This window comes from Phacochoerus africanus, chromosome 7 (genome assembly GCF_016906955.1).
Source record: "Phacochoerus africanus isolate WHEZ1 chromosome 7, ROS_Pafr_v1, whole genome shotgun sequence".
Classification (NCBI taxonomy): domain Eukaryota; kingdom Metazoa; phylum Chordata; class Mammalia; order Artiodactyla; family Suidae; genus Phacochoerus; species Phacochoerus africanus.
The window spans coordinates 12,189,089-12,204,903 of record NC_062550.1 but is presented as its reverse complement, the minus strand read 5'-3'; the positions used below and the strand labels follow the sequence as shown (position 1 = coordinate 12,204,903).

Sequence of the window (15,815 nt, the reverse complement as noted above, 5' to 3'; positions counted from 1 at the left end):
CACGGATTGCTATGTAAATTAAACTCGTTAATACATGTAAAGTACTTAGAACACTGCCTGGCACGTGACCGATGCTATTAAAAAAAAAAAAAGGTAATATTTATTATCATTGTAACTGAGAAACCACCAAATGAGGGGCAGGAATTCCTGGAAATGGCTGGCCAGTCGGTCTTGGCTATTCATTCCTGCGCACCAATGCAGGGAGGGCCTATAGGCCATCACCCGAACAGCTGACACTTCTCCAGGATAGTCTGGGCGTGCCTCGTTGCATGAAGAAACCGCGGCAGCACTGTGAAACTCTCCATCTTCTTGATGGTCTTTAGCCTTGAGTCCAGACCGGGAAGATTGGATCTTTGAGGCAAGACTTTCTTTACATGGAAACCAAACCTCACTTAATTCTGTTAACCCAGCTGTGTTGAAATCGCCCGCGTGGCCGTTTGTGGCTCTTCTGAGGTTTTGTAATCAAATGTCTTCAAGAGGAGCCTGAAGGTCAAGAATTTACACACCAGGAAGCTCCTGGACCAGAGAGGGGAAGCTGCCACCTCAGGACCACTTGCCCGCCCCACCTACTACTCACCCCAGTGAGTCATTGTTTTGAAAGAGAAAAGAGAAGGCAGCTCTTCCCTCATTGTTATTTTTGCAACTGCAGATACTCCTGCTTTCATCATCTGCCAAGTTCCAGGGTTCTTATCCCCCCCCCCTCAAAATCTAGACTTTGCGATAGTCAGCCACGTATTCCTGAGGCTTTTTATAGCAAAGTTCACTTGTTCTCCCGGCTTTAGGTTGTCAAAAGAAAGCAGCTCCTCTTTTTACCCTGAAAGGTTACCTGTCTTGGGCAAGAAATACTCAGTCCAAAGAGCATGCTGCTAATTCGTCATACCTTAAAGCACAGAACAAGTCTTACTGCAGGAACAGTCCTTACCCTGGGGCTCTTCTGACCCCAGGCTTTCCTCAGAATCCACTGGGAAGTCTTGTTAAAGCAGTGAAGGCTGAGCCCCACCTCCAGAGTATGTGACTCTGTAGGTCTGAGGCAGCCACTGGATTGAAAAACCACATGTTGAAAACCTTGGTTCTAGCCCGTCCCCTTCATTTCACTCAGGAGCCTGAGGTCCAGAGAGGGAAGGTGGAGGCCAGGACTCACCCAAGACCCCAATGAAATGATGGAAACGCTGATCTGAACGCCCCAAAGCCACTGAAATATGAACCAAAGCTGAAGAGGCTCTAAAAGTAGAAATGAAAAATGTCTACCATTTGAGTTATGCCCTCAGTACTCCTTTGCATGCTTTTGCTCTTTTTTTTTTTTTTTTTTTGGATAAAGAGGCAACGCCAGCCTTGATTGCTTATGATTACTATTGACCTAGTATCAGCTGCCTGGATTTCTGTAAACTGCAGGGACGAAATAATCTCTTCTCAACCCTGCCGGCATCCCCTGTTGAGAGTAGAACCCTGAGCACTGTGGGTCCTCATGGTGCTAAGCAGGGGTGAGTGTCACTTGACTCGAAGTCTCCAGCCACCCCCACACACCCTCTTTGTGCTTGCTGCTCCCTCTGCCTGTAATGCCTGCTCCTGTGTGCATCCTTCAAAGCCCAGGCATCATCCACCTCCTCCCTGAGGGCTCCTCTGTCCTCTTCAGACCCAGCCATTGCTTTCATGCCCTCCCATCAGCCTCGCTCCCTAGGATTCTTGGCTCTCTGCCTTTGGGCTTTGAGCCTCTGCTTCTTCCTGGGTGGAAGGGTGGTTGTAACCATATCCACGTCTCAGGATGGCTGAGAGAGTGAAGTAAGAGCTCCCTGGAGAGGGCCCGGCCTGCTGTGAGTGAGCAGCAAACACCATCATCACTTATTATTTCCACCATCATCACACTAATAAAGTGCCGTCTCACTGTTAGTGGTTGGGCGTGTATCCCCTGCTGGACCAGACTTCCTGAGAACAAGTGCCGGACCTTAGGTCCAGACCCTTGGCACTTAGCATGGCACCTGGCACATAGTAGGAGGGAAGGAAGGAGAAAGAAAGGAACAGTGTGTGAGCAAAGCCAGGTGCCATGCTGGTATCCCAGCCCTGTTGTCAAACTCAAGTTCATGTGCCTGACGCACAGTAAGGCTAAACACAGCAAAACGTAGAGGAGCTTGGAGCAGAGAAGGGCTTGTTGCAAGGGCCAAGCCAGGAGAGCGGGCTGCTCCTGCTCCAAAGCTCTGAACTCCCCACTGGTTTTCCGGGAAGAGTTTTTAAAGGCAAAATTGGGGGGAGGGGAGGGCTGCAGGGTGTGTGACCTTCCTCGGACTGGTTGGTGGGGAGGGTACAGGGCGGTGCTCCAGGAACCTCAGTCCTCAGCCTTCTGGTTCCATCCCGGCTGGGGTCTGCGGGCTTGTGCTCGGCTTAACGTCTCGGTCCTCCACCTGGGCGGGGCCCCAGCTCCTGTGAGAACCCAGAGATGTGGATCTGAGGGTTCAGGCTCCTGAAGAGGACCGCCTTTCCTTTGTTCTGTGTCCCCTCCCTTCCCTAATTAGTAACTGTTTGACTCTGCCCTTTGGAACTCAGGGAGGGTCTAGGCGGCTGAAACCTTTTTTCCTACAAACGAGAAACAGGGAACCCAGAGAAGAAGCTTTTATACCCGGAAGGGCCTTGGAAGGTCCTGCTCCGTTTCAGTCCCCGCCTCTCTTTGATGCTCTCCAGTCTTGAGGGGGAACAGGTGTGGGAACGGAAGCTTTAGACAGAGAGGCTAAGCATAAACTCAGCAAAGGAGCTCCGGTTTAGTGGGATTCGGTTTCAACCCTACAAAATTTTGCTATTTTTCTCCCATGTCACTAAAAGTAAGTGTGGAGGAAACTATTCCTTCCCAAAGTTGCCCAGCCCATTAGGGTCGGGCCCCAGACCCAAGTGTCTCTGGCTGCAGACCCCAGGTCCTCTCTGGCACTCTCACCACCCTGCCTCTGGCTGATCATCGCTTAGCTGGAATTTGCAGCCGCCCAACCCTCCAACTAATACAGTTCTTGTTGGATCCACACACTAGCTTTTCTTATTATGACACACATCTGGGTCTGTGCACATTCCCAGGTCACTCACCTGTCCGCTGAAAAGAAAAAAATACGCAACCTAAACGTTGACAATTATGTTTTATCCGAGGACCATAGCCTGACTAGCAGGTGGCTCCGAGGGTCTGTTCTAAAGAGGTAAGGGAGGAGTTCCTGTCGTGGCGCAGCAGAAACAAATCCCACTAGGAACCATGAGGTTGCAGGTTCAATCCCTGGCCTCACTCAGTGGGTTAAGGATCCAGCATTGCCATGAGCTGTGGTGTAGGCCAGCAGCTGTGGCTCGGATTAGACCCTTAGCCTGGGAACCTCCGTGTGCCATGGGTGCGGCCCTAAAAAGCAAAAAAATAAAAAATGAAAAAAACATAAAAAGGTAAGGAAGGAACCAGGATACAGAGGTGTTTTTGCTGGGGGGGGGGAGCCCCATGTAGCTGAACATCAAAAGATTAATGCTAATCACAAGAAAACAGGCGTCTCAAGTTAATGATTTCACTGCTTTTCCCTGTATGGGAAGATTCAAGAGCCTGTGCTTTTTGAAATCACTCCTTTGATAGCCATCTTAACTATCTAGGGCCCTATCCTGTTTTTCTCTTTTCTGATTTCCCCTCAGGGGCTGCAGTGGCTGAGCTTGATGGCCACAATTGCCTTTGTGCCTGACATGGCAAATGACATTTTTGTCCACTTACCCTTATCTATTAGGAGAGCTTCCCGCTGGCACAGCCTGTGGCTGAAAGGATCCCAGAGAGCGAGTGGTAGCTGGTATTGACGTAGCCCTCTTCTTCCAAGGATTTTCAAACCCTTTCCAAGTATTCTCTGAGGGCAGATTGAACTGCCTGGGTTTTATAGAGAGAGGTCAGAGGGCGAGCCAAGAATCTCATTTTCCGCTTCTGGTATCAGCTCACCCCTAGCACTTTGAGCTGAGACATACCTGACCCCCTGAGAGCGAGCTGCAAAAGAACAGAGACTGTAAATGCAGGCAGCGCCTGGGGAACAGCCCCCCCCATGCACGCCCCCCGCCCCCAGGAGTTGGGGAAGGGGGGGCGGGCCAGATGTGATGGGAGAAGAGCCCAGAGCCTAAGACTGAGGGGTGGACAGGAGAGGTGAAAGGTCAGGGAGAGCCACCCTTAGATCCACGAAGGCCAAGCCAAGGAGGCCACCAGAAGGCATCGTCGATAAGAGGCCACAGGCACGAGCAGGGAGAGAACACCTCGGGACCTCTGGGGGCACCACGTGGGGACCGATGAGTAAAAACCAGACTGGATACTCAGGCAGTGTTGTCAGGGGACACCAGGCTGGGCGGCTGGAGATCCGAGTCCTGCTCCAGTTCCACTACTAACTATGTCACGTTCCTTCGCCGCCGCCCTCCCCTAACCTGTAACCCAGAGGTGCCACCGTGCTCCCTCTGTTTCCCAGAGGATCAAACCCTTGAGAGGATGAGTGAGGACAGAGACGGACTGACACCGGAGGGAAGAAAGGGATGGCCCTTGCGGAGGAGCGCTCAAAGCGGGGAGCAGCCTGCCGCGGGAGGGGTCGGGCCAGTGCCGGCAGCCGGTCCCGGAGCCCTTTTCCCCTAGTGAGCTTCCCGTCACTGGAGGTGTGAAACAGAGGTCGCGGGGGAGGGAGGATTCCTGCGAGGCTGGGCAGGGTAGACCAGGATCTGTAAACTTCTTCCTTAAAGGGCAAGATAGTAGGTATTTTCAGTGTTGTGGGCAGCTACTCTGCCATCAGAGCACAAAAGCAGGCAGACAGGAAGTCAGTGAAGGGGCCTGACTGGTCCAGTCAAACTCTTATTTACAGACCCTGAAATCTGAGTTATGCGTAATTTTTGCATGTCATGAAATGTTCTTCTTTGGATTTTTTTTTTCAACCATTTAAAAATGTAAAGAGCAGGCGTAAGTAGATGCGAACTATAGCATTTGGAGAGGAGAAGCAATGAGCTCCTGCTGTACAGCACAGGGAACTGTATCTAGTCACTTGTGATGGAACATGATGGAGATAATGTGAGAAAAAGAACATGTGAGTGTGCCTGTGTGTGCGCGTGTGTGTGTGTGCGAGAGCGTAAAACTGGGTCACTTTGCTGTACAGCAGAAATTGACAGAACATTGGACATCAACTATAAAAAAGTTTTTAGGAGTTCCCGTCATGGCGCAGCAGAAACAAATAACTAGGAACCATGAGGTTGTGGGTTGGATCCCTGGCCTCGCGCAGTGGGTTAGGGATCCGGCGTTGCTGTGAGCTGTGGTGTAAGTCGCAGATGTGGCTCGGATCTGGCGTTGCCATGGCTCTGGCGTAGGCCGGCAGCTACAGCTCCTATTAGACCCCTAGCCTGGGAACCTCCATGTGCCACAGGTGTGGCTCTAAAAAGATAAAAGACCAAAAAAAAATTTTTTAATTAAAAATTTTTTTAATAAAAATGTAAAGACCATTAGGAGTTCCCAACGTGGCGTAGTGGAAATGAATCCACCTAGGAACTATGAGGTCGCTGGTTCGATCCCTGGCCTCGTTCAGTGGGTTAAGGTTCTGGTGTTGCTGTGAGCTGTGGTACAGGTTGCAGACACAGCTCGCATCTAATGTGACTGTGGCTGTGGTATAGGCCAGCAGCTGTAGTTCCGATTGGACCTCTAGCCTGGGAACCTCCATAAGCCACTGGTATGGCCCTAAAAAGCCAAAAAAAAAAAAAAAAGAGGTGGAGACCATTAGCTTTGGGGCCATATAAAAGCAGGGTGTATTTGGCATGTGAGTTTAGAGTTTGCTGATCTCTGGGCCAGACCGGCTGGCCAGGGGCAGAATGATGGAGGGCATTGTTCTTTAAAGTGGGGTCTCAAGAGCACCCCCATCAGAGATCCTTGAGGATACTCCAGCCCTGGACCCCGAGTCAGAATCCCTACCCCTTCTCATTGTGTGTCCTGGGGAGCCCTTATGTCTGGAAGCTCCGGTTGCTTGATCCTAGTGATGGTACCAGGTTAGAAGCCCAAATTTCTGTCTTGAGAATAACAGGGACTAATGTCTAGAAAGGGCTTTGGGTCACCTGGCCACATGGTACAAAGTAAGGCGTCCAGAATGAGCTCCTAGGTCAGACTAGGTAGTCTGAATCCTAGATTATCCTTCACCTGCTTTGTTACCTGCAGTAGGTCACTTAACCTCTCTGTTCTCCAGTTTCCTGTCCATAAAATAAGGATGATAATAGCACGTATCAGTTGGGATTGCTGCATTGCTGCCTAGAAAGATTGTTGTGAAGCACTTGGCCCGTGCTCTCCAAGTAGTATTGTCCATAATTGTTAGTAGCTATTGTGATTTTCTTTTCACCCTGTGTTATCATCCTTCCTGGGGCATAGTCTGAGTTCATGGTGGGGCCAAGGTGCCCACCCAGGGCTCTGGCTCCAGCACAGCCTCTGTCTGGTCTTGGTGTCACTGGGAATGAGCAGTCCCTGGCTGGGCAGCAGCCACATTCACAGACAGGTCAGGTTTCAGGCTCTGGGGTGGGGCCGATTCCGGCTTGGGAATTAAAGCCTTTGCCTGACCCTACAGATGGAACTGGTGAATAGGTTTTGTTCCCTCCCTGAGCTCCAAGAAACAAGAGTAAAGTCCCGGATTTCCGCCCTTCTGGTTTGAGAAAAACAAAAAACAAAAACCCTCAGTGTCTTCTTATTAGCTTGGGGGCCATCACCCCATGAGAAGCAGGGGGATTCAGGACAAGTTAACTCTTTAGCTCCTTACCAAGGAGGTCTCGATCTAGACTAGCCGTCTCCAGACGTCTGCCTGCCCTTCATGTACCACCTCTAGTTTCATTTTCATAGTGTTTTCCTTTTGTTGGCTCATCTTTTAAAATTCGACCTTATCCTCTGTAATGATGTCCTGAAATCATGACTTTGATGAGCTAGTTTGTGTTTTTTCCCTTCTACTCTACATTAAAGAGGCAGCTGTAAAAATGTCTTTAGATTGGCCCTGTGAGCCCGCCTCATGTGACCCCAGGTGGCACGTTTTGGCTCCTCGGATGTAAGCAGTCTGAATAGGGTCAGAGCTTAGATCCTGCATCAGAAGATCTGGGTTCAAGTGCCAGCTCCTCCCCTTTCCAGCCATGTCTCCCAGGCAAGTGATGAAACCTCCCAGGGGCCTTGCCTCCACGGACGCCGGCAACTGGGCACTTGACAGAGCACTGAAAAATGCCAGGGAAACCAGACAGCTGTGCAAGTCCCATGGGGAGGAACTGGGCTTTGCTTCTGATGGGGAAGGTAGAGAAGGGAAGGAGGGAGCCAAGGGAGGAGGAGCCAGCCAGGCCAAGTAGGTTGAAACCAGACAGAGGCGTCCCCCTGTTCGAATGGAACTTGTTTGCATTGATGCAGGATTAAACCCTTGGTGCAGTTAAATTCATGTATCAACTTGGCCAGGCCATGGTACCCAGATATTTAGCCAAACATTATTCTAGGGAGTTCCCATTGTGGCTCAGCAGGTTAAGAACCCAACTAGTATCCATGAGGATCCAGGTACAATCCCTGGCCTTGCTCAGTGGGTTAAAGATCAGGCATTGCTGCAAGCTACGGCATAGGTCACAGATGCAGCTTGGATCCCACATTGCTGTGGTTGTGGCCTAGGCCAGCAGCTGCAGCTCCAATTCAACACCCTGCCTGGGAACTTCCATGTGTCACGGTTTGGTCCTAAAAAGAAAGGGCCAAAAAAGCCCCATTATTCTAGATGTTTCTGCGAAGGTTATTTTTTTTAGATGAAATTAACATTTAAGTCAGACTTTGAGAAAAGCAGATTTCCCTCCATAGTGTGGGTGGGCCTCGTCCAATCAGTTGAAGGTCTTACTAGAAGAAAGATGGGCCTCCCCAGAAGAGGGAATTCTGCTGGTTCAAACCACCTTTGGACTTGAGCTGCATCTGTTCTCTGGATCTTCAGCCTGCCAGCCTATCTTGCAGGCTTTAAACTTGCCAAGCCTCCACGATGGCATGAGCAATCCCTTAAATGTCCCAGTAGACAGACAGACAGACAGATAGATAGGTTTTTTAAAAAAAAAAAGGAAAGTGGAGTTCCCTTTGTGGTGCAGCAGAAACAAATCCAACTAGGAACCATGAGATTGTGGGTTTGATCCCCGGCCTCGCTCAGTGGGTTAAGGATCCGGCATTGCCAGAAGCTGTGGTATACGTCGCAGACCCGGCGTGGATCTGGTGTTGCTGTGGCTGTGGCGTAGGCCTGCAGCTGTAGCTCCAATTTGACCCCTAGCCTGGGAACCTCCGTATGCGGCCCTAAAAATAGTAAATAAATAAACAAAAATTTAAAAAAAGGAATGTCATATACACCTTGGCCACCATCCACTTCAAGCTTCTGCTTTCACAGCCTTGCTTCTTCTTCCCAGGATAGTTTTTTAAAGCCCTCCTTCATCTAACTGTAACTTTCTTCATATGGGTACTGTCGTTTGTTATAGCAGCTTTAAAATTATGGGTTGCAGAAGCTAGGCCTTCTGTAAGATATTTTGGAGTTCATCTTGTGGCCTGTGGTTACCAAATGGTAGAGGAGAGGCAGCCAGGGTTTTGAGGAAGGGTGGCTCAGCAACTTAGGAAACTGATGGAACTTTCCATGCTAGGTTTGGAAAGAGCAGTTCATTGGGAAAGTAGCCTTCAGGGCAGTTTGCTGGCCAGGAGGAAAAAAAAAAAAAAAAGACTTCTGCATATATGTGATTTAAAAATCTATTTCCTGGGAATGCTTGAAATTTTCAGTGTCTTGGGGGGTTGATGTTTTTGTCTTGGTGCTGGCTGTTGTGCTTGGTGGGACACAAAGCCCCTGAAATGCATCTTGTCATTTCCTGCTCACACAGCCTTGGAAGGTGAGTGCTTTGGTTATCTCTCTTCTGCAGGGAGGAACTAGGGCACAGAGAGGTTAAGGAATTTACTCGGAGTCACACAGCTAATGAATGCTCAGGTCAGGACTTGAAGTGGGCTTTGCCTGTGTCCAGATCCCACTCTCCTAACTTGTCCACCCCAATGCTTCCCCTTAGAATTATTTTTTTTTTTTACATTTTTAAATTATAGTTGATTTACATCGTTGTGCCAGTTACCTTAGAAATAAAAGATACCTGCCGGGTTGCCTTGGGAGTGAAAATGTCTGGGTCCAGGGTCCATCTGGGATGAGTTTGCTCACAAGGGTGCTTTTGTGTATTTCTTCCCCCCCCCCCCCCGCCGCCCCCCTTTAGGGTATTGGTTTCCTCCTCCCGCTGGTCCCCGCTTAACAGAAAGCACAGGGGAAGGTACGCGCCGCCACTGCCTCTGTTATCAGGAGAGCAAAACCATCCCCGGGAGCCACTGGGGAAGCGAATTCCTTTTATGCCTCAGAGCTGGGTCACAGGGCCTCTTCTAGCTGCAGGAGAGACTGAACAGCGTGGGCCAGCGGAGAGTGTCTTTTCACAGAATCGGCTGGAGTCAGCTCCATGCAGTAGAGTTGGTACACATCTCATGTGTTCAGAGTGAATTAACACAAATACCGTATCCAATGTGGGCAGGTGGGTGCGTTCCCACAGCGCGTGCCGCATGGACAGCCCACTGGCCTTGTCCCAGGGGCGTCTATGGGAAGGGTGAGGGCCCTCGAGGTCAAGTCCAGTGTGGAGCGGTCCCAGGAACTGAGGATGGTAGCGCGCAGGTCCCATTAAGGAGGGACGTGATCCTTTTTGAAATTATTCCTAGGCCTGCTGAGGGGAAGAAAGGTTGGGATTTCTACCTAACCTCTCCTAGGGGAGCCAAGAGGACCGAAGAGCGGGAGTGTTTCACTTAAAGTGTTCTGAGGGTTTATTGTCCTGGGGAATATGGCCTCATCCTTCATTCAGTCATTCATCAAACACGTACAGCAGGTTTTTCACAGGCCCGGTCCTGTTTGTCTGGTGTAGAGCATTCGATGACTCATGAGCTGTAATCTCCACCCTTGAGCTAGCAGCCTAATGGGAGAGACAAAGAAACAAAAGAAGTAAATACTACAGAATTATTTTATCACTAAACAGCTTATAGCTGTGGTCCACGCCAAATGCTGTTGGCCCAGCCTGTGGAGGGGAAGGCCCTCCGGGGGTCAGGGCAGACCCCGCAGGGAGTAGGAAGCTGGAAGAAGGCCGGGTCTCCACTCCCCATTCTGCCTCCAGGCTTCGGGGTGCAATGGCTGCAAGACAGATAGGAGACCCGGCCCCGGGCACTGGGCTCCTCTGGCAAGAAGTTGAAGCTGGACAGTGTCGGGGTTGCTTGGACAGCTCAGCAGTGTCTTTCCCCGTGCTCTCTTTCAACGTCCTGAGCACGTAGGCTTTGTGTCCTGAGCATATGCCCCCCCCCACCCCCGGGCCCAACCTCCAGGCACTTTTTCTCCCATGCTGGTTCCCAGAAGAGAAACAGGAAGGAGCCTGGGAATAAGGCTCTCCCCTCCCCTCCCCTCCTCAGCCCCGCAGACACCCCATGCACCCCAGGGATCGGGGCTGGGTGCTGGCCCATGGGGGTGAGATGGCTGCTTTGGTGGGGGCAGGGAGGAGTGGCTGGGGGGGTCTATGCCTGATTCCCTCCGTCCTGCTTCCAGGATTGGTCTGCTGAGCTCTCGGCGTCGTTTCCCTCCTCCTCCTCCTCCTCCTCCTCCTCCGGCCGCCCCCACTCCCTCCTGGACCCCAGCCTCCTGCAGGCTCCTCTGTCTTCCAGGTCTCACCCTGCCTCTTCTCCCCAGTCCTTTAGACGGACCCTCAAGGCCGTCTTCTCTCCTCCCCTACGCGCCATCCTCAGTTTTTCATCCTTGATTCATCTGTTCAGCGCGTGCTCCTCCTCCACCAGAACGTCCCTCCCCGCCCTTCCTCAGCCTGGCCGCTCTGTGGGCAGCTCAGACGGCACCTCCTCATTGTTGAAGCCTTCCCGGGCCCTGCAGGTGCCGACCCTTCCTCCTGGCGCCCCCAGCACCCTGGACTGACCTCAGTCCCGGCACTTGTCATTCTGCACTGAACACGTCTGTCCAGCTGTTCGCACTGTCCCTGTCCCCAGGAACAGGGACTCTGTTCTTCTTCTTTGCCTCTCCAGCACCTGGCACCTGGCACAGGGCTCCTCAGACAGCAGCTGCTCAGAGCGTGTCGTGGGAGGGAGACTAGATGGGCAGGAAGAGGGCATCTGGCAGGCACTCGCGGGGGCAGATGGGATAAAGGGGCGCCGGGCAAGGGCTGGAGGCAGGTGGTGGGTTGGGAGGGGAGGGGAGGGGTGCGCGCTGCTCACAGCAGATTCCAAACATCCTACCATTTCATTCATAAGTACTTCAGTGCATCTCAAAAGGTACAGAATAGGACTCTTACTTAAAAACAAGTCATAAGCACCATAGCCTTATACACTTTTAAAAATTTTTTTGAAAATTTTGAAAAATTTTGTTTTTTGAAGCCTGAACAGTAAAAAAGGAAATCTTCTAGACCAGAAGGACATCTCCCCAAAGGGTCACCGTGGTTCCTTTGAGTGGTATTAGTTGGTGGCGGTTACACTGCAGAGTTGGATGTGGTCTGAATGAAAGGACCGTGGGCACCCTTGCGGGGGTACCGGTCGTGGGAGAGGAGCCTCTGGCTGGAGCTGGCGTGTCATGTCCCTGCTCACTTGGTCATGGTCAGCTACCTGCCATTCTGTCCCTGTCCCCCGAGCCGGTGAGCCCTGCCTGAACGAGGTCATAGTCAGGGTGGAACTAGGGCTGCCGTTGGCCTTCGCCTTAAAGACAGTTCTTTGCGATTTGCAAACCATGCTTCATTGAATCGAGAAAGAAGAAACTGCCAGCTGAGCTCTGACAGGTCGTTTGGAGAAACATCCCAATGTCAGAGGCGCTCAAGAGTGGAAGAGGGAGCATAGGGTCAGTGAAACACCAAGAATGTTCCCAGGGCAGGGTGGGGACAGGTGCTCAGTGCTGAGTTGGAGCGCTGAGGTGGCCTGGGGCTTCAGCCAGCCCTTCTATAGATGCTGGACAAACCTCTGCTCCCGTCCAAACCAGAGAATGGGCCCCAGTGAGACAGAAATGTCCCCAGCGCTGAGAGTCCACCCAAGGCAGACGGGGGCAGAGGTCTTGAGAGCACCCCGGCCCAGAGCCCCCCCCAGGCCAGCTCTGCATCCCCTTTGCCTCCACTTCACCGTGTGGGTGTCGACTGCCCCCCGGCGTCCTGCCCAGGCTGACATCAGTGAAGGCTGGTCACCTGTCACTGTTGTCCACGGTATTACCACCGCAGTGCATGATGCAGGCTGGCACAGTTGACCCTGTCGGAGGCAACATTGCAGGGCTGACGCTGGGCTCCCGTGGGCACATCCGAATCTCACCCCCTGGTACTGCCCGGCGCCTGCTTGTTTCTCTCGTGGCATTTTTGCCTTTTGTCAGGTCACTGTGGCCTCCCTGTGGACTGTAGGCGTCCTGAGGGTGGCACCGGGTGGGTTTGTTCTCCCACATCTCCCGGGGCCTGGAGGACGCGCGTTCATTGTGTGTGAGAGGCACATAACCTGGTGGTTAAGCACAGACCGGGGAACCAGACCTCTTTGGATTCTGATCTCCACTCTCAGCATACAAGCTGTGTGACCATGGCCGAGCCACTGGCCTCTCTGTGCCCCTCAGTTTATCCATCCTCTGCCCTGGGCTGTGGTGGGGGGTAGCCGAGCTGGTGTGAAGTGCCGAGCCCGTGCTTGGTGCATCTGAGAGCCCAGCAAGTTAGGGGCGGCGGGGTGGGGGTCTGGTTGTCAACTGAGAACCAGGCATCCCAGGTGGAAGCCTGGACACAGGAGAGCACAGGCCGGCAGAGGAAGGGAATACACAGCACATCAAGGCTGAGCCAGTGTCCCTCTCCGCCCCTGCTGAGGTCCAGGTCTTGACCCCTGGGTGGTGGGGGGGTCATGGACGACATTGAGACAGGGAACAGTGCTGCTCAGATTCCTGTCGGAAGGGGAGAGTGGGGAAGGGCTGGGCCAGAACCAGAGCTGTCACTGTGATGATGAGGTAGACAGCTCCGAGGTACCCGGAGCAGCCGGAATCCTCAGGACTCATTGCAGGGTGGCGGAGAGAAGGCTCTAGGCTGCTCCCCCAGGGGGCCGGCCTGGGCAGGAGCTGCTGGGCGTGGTTCACACCCACACCGACCTTGGGTCCCCTGAGCACCTGCAGAAATGGCCTCCTGCAAAGCAGGGCCACCCCCACGGCCAAGGTGGGGGCTCGCCAGGTACTCGGGGTGCCCTGGAGGACGAACGGGCTGGCGCCAGGGGCCTGGCTCGGGAGCGTCTCTGGTGGCCACTCTTTCCTGCCCTCGGCCCAAGTCACGGTCACGGCACTTGGCAGTTACCTGTCACCCTCCCTGTCTGGCTGAAAAGTCTCAAGGCCTGTGAGGGAGGCGGGCTTCTCCCGGTTTCGCAGAGGAGGAAACTGAGACTCCGGCTCGGATCTTGGCCCTGGTCTCCAAGTTCAGATGTGGGGCCAGACTTGTCCCCCCGCCCCCAAAAGCCGTGCCACCACCCTGGCTGTGTCCACACCAGCCCCACACGGAGAGGACAGACTGCAGAGCAGACAGACGGGTGCCTAGAGGCCCCCATCCACCCCCTGCCAGCCCCGGACAACGGCAGGCAGTTTGCAGGGCTTGGCTTCTTCAGGAGGTGGGGACAAGGGCAGAGCCACTGCCACCCAGGGCCTCCGAGGTTACTGCCACCAGCCCAGAGCTCGGGAGGTCAGCCGTCATTCTTTTGGACCTGGGAACTGTTGTCAGTGTTTTTATTCCCCCTTCTTAAAATAGCCAGCTGAGTTCACTTCTGTGGTTAAAACCAAAAACAAAATGCATATCCTCAGATACCCGTGGCTTTAAATTTCTGTTCTTAATTGAGCACGCCTGCCACTGGACATCTTTATGAAGGAAGTCTCTGCCCAGCCGTGCGGTCTATGCCGAGACCTGAGGGGGGTCTGGGCACGCCCCTCTTCTCCGGGATCGCTCAGGTGGCTCTCGTGCCTCTCCGGCCTCTTCCCTTCCCCCACTCCACCACCCAGTTTAGATGGACAGAAGCGCCCCCTTCTCCCTCCAAAAAACTCCATCCTCTGAATGGCTCTGCCCACGGCTGGCACTGAAAACTAAAGACCTTGCCAGGAGTTCCCATTATGGCTCAGCGGGTTAAGAACCCAACATAATGTCCATGAGGACACAGATTCAATCCCTGGTCTTGCTCAGTGGGCTAAGGATCCAGCATTGCCATGAGCTGTGGCATAGGTCACAGATGCAGCTCGGATCCCACATTGCTGTGGCTGTGGTGTAGGCTGGCAGCTGCAGCTCTGCTTCAACCCCTAGCCCAGGAACTTACATATGCCATGGGCGTAGCCCTAAAAAAAGAAAAGAACGGGGGAAAAAAAGGAATTCCTGTCGTGGCGCAGCAGAAACAAATCCGACTAGGAACCATGAGGTAGCAGGTTCTATCCCTGGCCTTGGTTAGTGGATTGAGGATCCGGCGTTGCCATGAGCTGTTGTGCAAGTCACAGACGTGGCTTGGATCTGGTGTTGCTGTGGCTCTGGCGTAGGCCAGAGGCAACAGCTCCAATTAGACCCCTAGCCTGAGAACCTCCCTATGCCACAGGTGTGGCCCTAAAAAGATCAAAAAAAGACCCAAAAAAAAAAAATTAAAAGGAGAAAAAAGACCTTGCCGTCTGTGCCTGGGTTGGCATCAGACTCATGCTCCAGGGGTCCTGCTGCAGCCACCTTGGTCCCTTGGGGTAACTTTCCTCTTACTTATAAATATCCCAGCTGCCTGCTTAATAGCCCACTTGACTTTCCAAAACCATCATAATTCCAGTTCCCTAGTGGCCTAGAGGTTAGGGATCCAGCGTCGTCATTGCTGTGGCTCAGGTTCAATCCCTGGTCCAGGAACTTCCACATGCCACGGGCACAGCCAAAAAAAAAATAAAAGAACCAAAATGGTCATAATCCTTCTAAATCCTTGCCACTCTCCCCCAGGGGAAGGGAGGTGCCAGTTGTGTTCAGCAGTCACTGGGGGATGTCACAAGGGCATGTGACGGAGGAGTCCCTGAGAAGCCTGCTGGTGGAGCCGGGGGTCCAGGAGGAGGGGGCAGGTGGCCTGCGTGGTCAGACGGATCCTTCTGGGAAAGCAGGGCTCCCTGACCCCCAATGGGAGACCAGGCCATCCCTCCCTCACCTCCATGTGACCTCTCCACGCCTCGTGACTTATTGGTCACGTGAGGGTCCGAAGCCAGGGACACAGCTGTGATGGAGGGGGCCTGGGTGTGAGGGTTAAGCCACCTTTATATAAGCAGCTAACGGTGCTTGGTGTTACCTAGCGTACAGCTTGGGAGGTTAAGGTATTGCCGTTGCGGAAGGGCCTCTGGGCCCGGCAGCAGGTGGCTCGGGAGCCTTTGAAGGGATTTGGGTGCAGGAGGAACACAGTCCCTCCCGAGTTTCAGAAAGTTGGCTTTGGGTCAGCGTGGAGAAGGGATGTGGGGAGCAAGGCCTGAAGAGCTGACGCCGTGGCGGAGGGACGGCCTGTGCCCAGCGGGGGCAGTGGCAGAGGGCAGGGTGGGAAGGGAACAGGCAGGCTGGAGCATTGGGAGCTGGGGTTGGCAGGACTGGGGGGCCCATTTGAGGCAGTCGGAACCATCCTGACAAACCTTTTGGCCTTCGTGCCAGGGGTGCAGTGTTGGGGGGGGGGTTGTCACTGAACCATGACTACCAAAGCAGGTGCGGTTCTACATGGTTGAGCAGCCACCGTCCCCCGGCCCCTCCGAAGTAGGGCCAGGCCCCCTGCACTCAGAGGGGCACTTGTCCAGCTCTCTTTGGTTCTTCGT

The 15,815-nt window shown here is 53.2% G+C and overlaps 1 protein-coding gene across 5 annotated transcripts in view; it reads left to right on the top strand.

Moving 5' to 3' along the window:
- TOM1 (target of myb1 membrane trafficking protein) overlaps positions 1–15,815 on the top strand; it is a 41,408-nt gene that overhangs the window by 1,179 nt on the left and 24,414 nt on the right. The window lies entirely within an intron of this gene.